The sequence below is a fragment of the Pogona vitticeps genome, chromosome 2 (genome assembly GCF_051106095.1).
Source record: "Pogona vitticeps strain Pit_001003342236 chromosome 2, PviZW2.1, whole genome shotgun sequence".
Taxonomy (NCBI): domain Eukaryota; kingdom Metazoa; phylum Chordata; class Lepidosauria; order Squamata; family Agamidae; genus Pogona; species Pogona vitticeps.
Genome location: NC_135784.1, coordinates 131245627 through 131254204, shown reverse-complemented (window position 1 = coordinate 131254204; position 8578 = coordinate 131245627). Strand labels below are relative to the sequence as shown.

The 8578-nt window shown below is 43.4% G+C and overlaps 1 protein-coding gene across 2 annotated transcripts in view; it reads right to left on the bottom strand.

The window, feature by feature from the left end:
* Positions 1-8578, bottom strand: part of OGFOD3 (2-oxoglutarate and iron dependent oxygenase domain containing 3) — a 56591-nt gene that overhangs the window by 5037 nt on the left and 42976 nt on the right. The window lies entirely within an intron of this gene.

Genomic DNA, 8578 nt, shown 5'->3' with positions numbered 1-8578 from the left:
TGGGAGTGGATCTAGCTGAAGAGCTGATGGGCTAAATGGGAAACCTCCATGGGTTGTACTGGGTCCACAGGCCGGACATTCCTTATCTCTGACTTGTGTCCCAGTGTGCGACTACACAGCAGGAAAAATATGAAGTGATCTGCTGTGAAATCACACCCAGGAAATCAGGTTTCCTTGGCTGAAATTGTTTTAGCAGATTTCACAGGAGTCGGCAGACAGAGTGGAGGAACTTGCCAATCTGCACTTGTCAGCACTTTGTTAAGGTGGCTCTACTGCAGCCATCCAGATTTGCAGGAGACACAGTTATAGTAGACCTACCTGAACAAGATGGAAACAAGGGCTGGCTGCCAATTTCCTCCTCTTTGCCAGTTTCCTCCTCACTCACTTTTTTGTTGTTGCCCCCTAGCTGCTCTAGTGAACTAACACTGGGATCAAGGGTTTTTTTTTTAAAAAAAAATTCTCTGGAGATAAAGGGGTGCTCAGTTGAGGGAACTGCCACTGTCACAAGTGCCCTTTGCTTCCCCTCTCCCCACCCTGAACTAGCAAGCTGAGAAAGTCAGCTTATGGCTACCCATTGCATCAGCTCAAGTGATTATACCACTTGAACAGATGGAAATGCATTTGATTGGAGGGGGGGAGGAAGCAGATTCCCGGGGGGCGGAAGGAAAAAGTACAAGCAGGGGGAACAGAGGTATCTGTATAGTCAATGGGGAATAAATGCAAACCTGACCCTCCCAATCATGGAGCATTTCTTGTATTATCTGTCAATGTAGTCACACCTTCAGTGGTTCAAAACAGTGTCTGCCTTCTAATCTGTGGCGGCGGCAGCTGAGGAAACATAGCAAGGGCTAGAGATGTAGGAGATGCTTATGAGTGAGCCTCGCTCACTGAACTTAAAGGCACCCAATTGCCAAAACATTTCAACCGAAATGATAAAGCACCTCTTGAGAATAAGTGAAGCACACCTGCAAGCCAACCCTCCTTGTAAGATGAAGGTAAGTGCTGCCTGAATATTTAATAATTCATAGAGGTCTTTATACAATTCATAAATATTTGGTTGAAGCCAAAACAAGGAAATACTTAAAAATGAGTTTGTGGTTTTGATGTGCACATTTTCACTGCAAAACATTCCCTATTATTCTATAGCAGTGGTTCCCAACCTTAGGTAACCAAAGTGTTCTTGGAGTGCTACTCCCAGAAGCCTTCACCACCAGCTGTTCTGCCTGAGGTTTCTGGGAGTGGACGTCTAAGAACACTTGGGTTCTCCAAGGCTGGGAGCCACTGTTCTATAGTGATGGCAGCAGAAGTTGCACCCAAGAATATCACTCATTTACCCGCATCAAAGCCCTGTTTTATAATGTGGCACAAATCTCTATTATCTAGAAGTTGAGTCATGGCAACTGGACTTCTTTCTTGTTAGGCTGAAATGTTTCCCTACTCATCCAAGTAGCTTCTTCAGTCTCCATTATATTTAAAAAAATAAGCCTATGTGGCTTACTTAAAAGCAAGTTTTCCCCTTATGGAATAATAAAAGATTTTCCAGATGTATGTCATTTTAATTCCAAAGCTAATCCAGTTTTATAAACATATTAAAAAATAATACTGTATCTGTTTATAATTTGACAGGCATAGCTGGAATTAACAGGGTGCAAGACGTACACATCTTGCAGCCAGTAAATAAACATTTCCCTGTAGCTACAAAGTATTTAGGTTGAGCAAACAAAATATTAGAAAAGCAGATTTTATTTTCATCACTAGCTGGTAAACATGTGCTAAGAAAGCCATGCTATCATTATTACTCTGAGAACTCCTTGGAATAGGTGCCTCTTTCACCAAAGCACAAGAGAACGATAAACTTGAAGAAGATCACAGATGCTAGCCATCATCATCCATATCATAATCATCACCACCATTAGTATTGTTTCATGTATTTCAAAGGGCAAAGAAAATAATGGGACACTGGCATGGAAGCAATATTAGGATCTTACGTGGTTGGGAACATGAAAGATATAATCAAATACTGTATCCTGCTTCTTAAGGGGAAAAAAGCTCATTAAAACAGCTTCTTGGTGCTTTCAAAACAGGGAAATTGCAGGATAGAAACTGAAGGGCTGGAAGAGAACATTTGTTTAATGGATTGGCATTCAGCTCTGACCTCTGCTTAAATAAATCTACTCAATTAAAAAACCATGGATCACTTTGGGGCTCATTCCAAGCACTGGCACCTATAGTCCCTTTAATACTTCTCCAAAGGTTCCTGGAAATCATTTTTATTTGGTTAGGTCCTGACAATGGCTTGAGATCCCAGTCCAAACCCCTGCAGGACCACAGTCCTCAGCAGAGAGGGAGTGACTGCAAAAAATCACGTGAAGCCTAAAATGTCTTTCCCAAATTGGTACCTTCCTCATGTTTTACACTGTACCTTCCGTAATCCTTCATTATTCATTAGTCTGCTGTCCTTGACATTTATAATACTGCCAGCAGTTGAGTAGCACCTCTCCAGGAAGCTGTGAACACCACAGTGGTAAATTACACTTCACAGTTGTAAGCTCACTGTAACTGGCAGGCCTGAGACCTAGCAGCAGGTTCTTGGGTTGTCATAAGGTAGAGCTGTCATCAAGAGTTTTAAAAACGTGTTTCAGTGTATATGTGTGTGTGTGAGAGAGAGACAGAGACAGAAAGAGAATTCCAGCAGTAATAGCAGCAGCAGCAGCTCTCGTTTTCGTCGTTTAGTCGTTTAGTCGTGTCCGACTCTTTGTGACCCCATGGACCAGAGCACGCCAGGCCCTCCTATCTTCCACTGCCTCCCGGAGTTGTGTCAAATTCATGTTGGTTACTTCACAGACACTGTCCAGCCATCTCATCCTCGGTCATCCCCTTCTCCTCTTGCCCTCACACTTTCCTAACATCAAGGTTTTTTCCAAGGAGTCTTCTCTTCTCATGAGATGGCCAAAGTACTGGAGCCTCAGCTTCAGGATCTGTCCTTTCAGTGAACACTCAGGCTTGGTTTCCTTTAGAATGGATAGGTTTGTTCTCCTTGAAGTCCAGGGGACTCTCGAGAGCCTCCTCCAGCACCACAATTCAAAGGCATCAATTCTTCGGCGGTCTGCTTTCTTTATGGTCCAGTTCTCACTTCTGTACATCACTACAGGAAAAACCATAGCTTTGACTATTCGGACTTTTGTTGGCAAGGTGATGTCTCTGCTTTTTAAGATGCTGTCAAGATTTGTCATCGCTTTCCTCCCAAGAAGCAGGCGTCTTTTAATTTCGTGGCTGCTGTCTCCATCTGCAGTGATCATGGAGCCCAGAAAAATAAAATCTGACACTGCCTCCATGTCTTCCCCTTCTATTTCCTAGGAGGTGATGGGACCAGTGGCCATGATCTTAGTTTTTTGATGTTGAGTGTCAGACCATTTTTTGCACTCTCCTCTTTCACTCTCATTACAAGGTTCTTTAATTCTTCCTCACTTTCTGCCGCCAGAGTGCTATCATCTGTATATCTGAGGTTGTTGATATTTCTTCCAGCAATCTTAATTCTGGCTTGGGATTCATCCAGTCCAGCCTTCCGCATGATGTATTCTGCATATAAGTTAAATAAGCTGGGGGACAATATACAGCCTTATCGTACTCCTTTCCCAGTTTTGAACCAATCAGTTGTTCCATAGCCAGTTCTAACTGTTGCTTTCTGTCCCACATACTGTATAGGTTTCTCAGGAGGTAGATAAGGTGGTCATGCACTCCCATTTCTTTAAGAACTTGCCATAGTTTGCTGTGGTCCACACAGTCAAAGGCTTTTGCATAGTCAATGAAGCAGAAGTAGATATTTTTCTGGAACTCTCTGGCTTTCTCCATAATCCAGCGCAAGTTAGCAATTTGGTCTCTAGTTCCTCTGCCTCTTCGGAATCCAGCTTGTACTTCTGGGAGTTCTCGGTCCACATACTGCTGAAAGCCTACCTTGCAGGATTTTGAGCACAACCTTGCTAGCGTGTGAAATGAGTGCAATTGTGTGGTAGTTGGAGCATTCTTTGGCACTGCCTTTCTTTGGGATTGGGATGTAGATTGATCTTTTCCAATCCTTTGGCCACTGTTGGGTTTTCCAAACTTGCTGGCATATTGAATGTAGCACCTTAACAGCATCATCTTTCAAGATTTTAAATAGTTCAACTGGAATGCCATTACCTCCACTGGCCTTGTTGTTAGCCAGGCTTTCTAAGGCCCAATTGACTTCACTCTCCAGGATGTCTGGCTCAAGGTCAGCAACTACACTGTCTGGGTTGTACAGGATATCCAAATCTTTCTGATATAATTCCTCTGTGTATTCTTGCCACCTCTTCTTGACGTCTTCTGCTTCTGTTATGTCCCTCCCATTTTTGTCCTTTATCATGTTCATCTTTGCGCAAAATGTTCCTCTAATATCTCCAATTTTCCTGAACAGATCTCTGGTTTTTCCTTTTCTGTTATTTTCTTCTATTTCTTTGCATTGTTCATTTAAGAAGCCCCTCTTGTCTCTCCTTGCTATTCTTTGGAAGTCTGCATTCAATTTTCTGTAACATTCCCTATCTCCCTTGCATTTAGCTTCCCTTCTCTTCCCTGCTATTTCTAAGGCCTCATTGGACAGCCACTTTGCTTTCTTGCATTTCCTTTTCTTTGGGATGGTTTTCGTTGCTGCCTCCTGGACAATGTTACGAGCCTCTATCCAAAGTTCTTCAGGCACTCTGTCCACCAAATCTAGTTCCTTAAATCTGTTCTTTACTTCCACTGTGTATTCATAAGGGATTTGGTTTAGATTATACCTGAGTGGCCCAGTGGTTTTTCCTACTCTCTTCAGTCTAACCTTGAATTTTGCTATGAGAAGCTGATGATCAGAGCCACAGTCAGCTCCAGGTCTTGTTTTTGCTGACTGTATAGAGCTTCTCCATCTTTGGCTGCAGAGAATACAGTGGTGCCCCGTATAGCGAGGTTAATCCGTTCCGGATTAACCTTCGCTATGCGAAAACATCGCTGTACGGGCAAGGAAAGCCTATTGGAACGCATTAAACTTAGTTTAATGCGTTCCAATAAGTGTCCAAACTTACCCCTCCAGCGATGTTTTCGCGTCCGGCGGCCATTTTGGAGCCGCCGATCAGCTGATCGGCGGCTCCAAAATGGCCACTGGACACCCCAATCGTCGCAAAGCGAGTGCGGCGATTGGGGCAGATCCGTATAGCAATCCCCAAAAAGGGATCGCTATACGGATTCTTCGTTAAACGGTGCGCTCGTTAAGCGAGGCACCACTGTATAATCAATCTGATTTCGATATTGCCCATTTGGTGATTTCCTTGTATAGAGTCACCTCTTGTGTTGTTGGAAAAGAGTGTTTGTGATTACCAGCTTGTTCTCTTGACAAAACTTTGTCCTGCTTCGTTCTGAACTCCAAGGCCAAACTTCCCTGTTGTTCCTTTTATCTCTTGGCTCCCTACTTTAGCATTCCAGTCCCCTAGAATGAGAAGAACATCTTTCTTTGGTGTCAGTTCTAGAAGGTGTTGTAAATCTTCATAAAATTGCTCAATTTCAGTCTCCTCAGCAATGGTGGTTGGTGCATAAACTTGGATTATTGTGATGTTCAAAGGTCTGCCTTGGATTCGTATTGACATAATTCTATCATTTTTGAGATTGCATCCCATTACAGCTTTTCCCAATCTTTTGTTGACTATGACGGCCACTCCATTCCTTCTATGGGATTCTTGCCCACAACAGTAGATATGATAATCATCTGAGCTGAATTCGCCCATTCCTGTCCATTTTAGTTCACTGATGCCCAGGATGTCGATGTCTATTCTTGCCATCTCCTGTTTGACCACCTCCAGCTTCCCAATGTTCATAGATCTTACATTTCAGGTTCCTATGCAGTATTTTTCTTTGCAGCATTGGGCTTTCCTTTCACTTCCAGGCACGTCCACAGCTGAGCGTCCTTTCGGCTTTGGCCCTACCACTTCATTAGCTCTGGAGCTACTTGTACTTGTCCTCCACTCTTCCTCAGTAGCATGTTGGGCGCCTTCCAACCTGAGGGGCCCATCTTCCAGCGTCATATCTTTTAGCCTTTTGTTTCTGATCATGGGGCGTTCTTGGGAAAGATACTGGAGTGGCTTGCCATTTCCTACTCCAGGTGGATTGCGTTTAATCGGAACTCTCCACTATGTCCTGTCCGTCTTGGGTGTCCCTGCACGGCATAGCCCATAGCTTCTCTGAGTTACTCAAGCCCCTTCGCCACGACAAGGCAGCAATCCATGAAGGGGAGCAGCAGCTCTAGAACATGCAAAAACCAAGGATGCTTCCAAGCATATTTAAATTGCATGTTTTGAGAATAAACCTCGACATCTAGGGTGGCAGCTGACACTGTCCCATTCTGCGAAATTTCAGTTCCAAAGTGTGAGATTTGGAGAACAGACCCCAAACACTGAAGCTCAGGAGTAAGCCTGAGACGAGGCAACCTCATCACCGGTACCCATGAACTCACAGAAGACAAACACTAACGCCCCTCGCGTGTCGTTCTTAGCCAGAGCAATCCATTTGACCGGAGTTTCATGTCTCTCTGAAGCCAGTGGCCAACTATGTAACAGAAAGGCCTCCGGATTTCATGGAAACTTCAAGCGCAACAACATTTAATTGAATAAAGTATAGAATTCAGCTATAAAACAATTAGAGATTGTGCCACTGAAGAGCAGAGATAAACAGAGAGGGAAAGTGACACAGGAAGTCTGCAGCTGCGCTAGCAGGGCTAGAAGAAACCAAAAGCACAAGACACACAAAAGGGAAATGAATACTCAGTCCTTCTACAGTAAACCTTCACAAACACTCCCTGGCTAAAGTAGTTTGCCACAATAGTGCTTACTTTTTGAAAATGAAAGTACTGCAACTTATTTTTTTCAATTTACAGACATGGAAGAAGGAGAAACCAAGGCTAACAAAGCTGGAACATGTATAGAGAAGGAAAACCGGGCCAGAAGAAGTTCTGGAAACCATGAGCCACGAGAAACAGCTGAGGGAGGATAGGCATGATTAACTAGAGAGGAGAAGACTGAGAGGCCCTATGATAGCCAAATATTTGAAGGCTATGAGGTGGAAGACAGAACAATTTTGTTTTTTATAGCTTCAGAGATTAAATATGCAAGAAGGGTTCAAGCTCTGCTCTTGGAGACGGAGATCTGTCCTGAGAAAGCTATTCCACAAGGCAGAGGAAAGTGCTTCTTCAAAGGAATTCCAAAAATGGAAAGAAGAAGGAAAGGAGGAACTCGGAGAAAAATGACTACAGTGGGGTCTTGACTTAAGAACGGCCCGAGTTAAGAACATTTTGACTTAAGAACCACTCTCATAGGATAATATTGACTTGACTTAAGTACTTAGATTTGAGTTACAAACTGAAAAAAACTCACGTGGGAGGCAGGGAAAGTGCAAAATGTGAACTTTCAGTTAACTGTTGGCCAGTGAAAAGGGTGCCTGTCTGCTTCCTCACTCCTCCCAGCGTTTAGAGAGTGGATTGGGAGACAGTCTTCAGACTGCCTGGTACTGTACTGCCTGGACTGTCTTTTCCCTGCCTTCCCTGAACCTTTCTTGACCTAAGAAAAAAAGAAACAAAATATCCCCATCTAGTGGTCGAAGGCAGAATAGCAGCTTCCCATTAGTTTCTATGGACGGAAAAGAGCAGATACGGATCAAATGGTTTTCAATGCATTCCTATGGGAAATGCAGATTTGACCTGAGAACTTTTTGACTTGAGAACCGCCTTCCAATACGGATTAAGTTCTCAAGTCAAGACCCCACTGTATTGGCTCTAGAGAACCTCGATCCTTCCCCTTCCTACTCTTCGCTAAATGGAGCTGGTGTTGTTTATCTCCCTTCCACAGAACCCATTGCAGAGAAATTATTTAAGAACAACAAAAAGATTTATGGCACTTTTAAGACTAGCAAGTTTTATTTGCCATCAACTTTTGTGGGCACAGCCCACATCTTCCAAAGTGTAGGGAATCCTTCAGATTCTTCAAATGCACTCATTTACCTTAGAGAGTAACTGACTGGTGTACCTGACCTTACTATTGCCAGGATATTTAGGTCCTCCATCCCTCTGAATGTTGACGACCACTGCTAGTAAAGCAGGTGTCATTTTCTGAATCTCATTTCATTCTATCCAGCCCCCAAAATCATAACCAGCGAGCCTTTAAAGATGTGCCTCAAATACTGTACTGCATCAATCAGACGAAGTAAGCTGTGGTCCACAAAGGGTTATGACAAACAGAACTTCTGTTTCTTTATGATGCCATAAGTCTCTGTTGTTCTTGCTGCAACAGACTAGCAAGACGAGCTCCTTGGAAATTTCTATTCAAAAAGAAGCTCCAGAGTTGGAAGTGAGTAGGAAAATGTTCCCCAAACCTTTGGTTACAAAGGCAGAAAGGCATAGTTAAACTCCTTCCCCTGCCTCGGGTTCTCTGGCCTAAATCCGGTAATTTGTCCCAACTAAAGAAGAGCCACTGAATCAATGGGTGCTTGGGAAGTTCAGAAAAAGTTTTTTTTTAACAAAAACAGTCCTTTCAAAATAAATCTT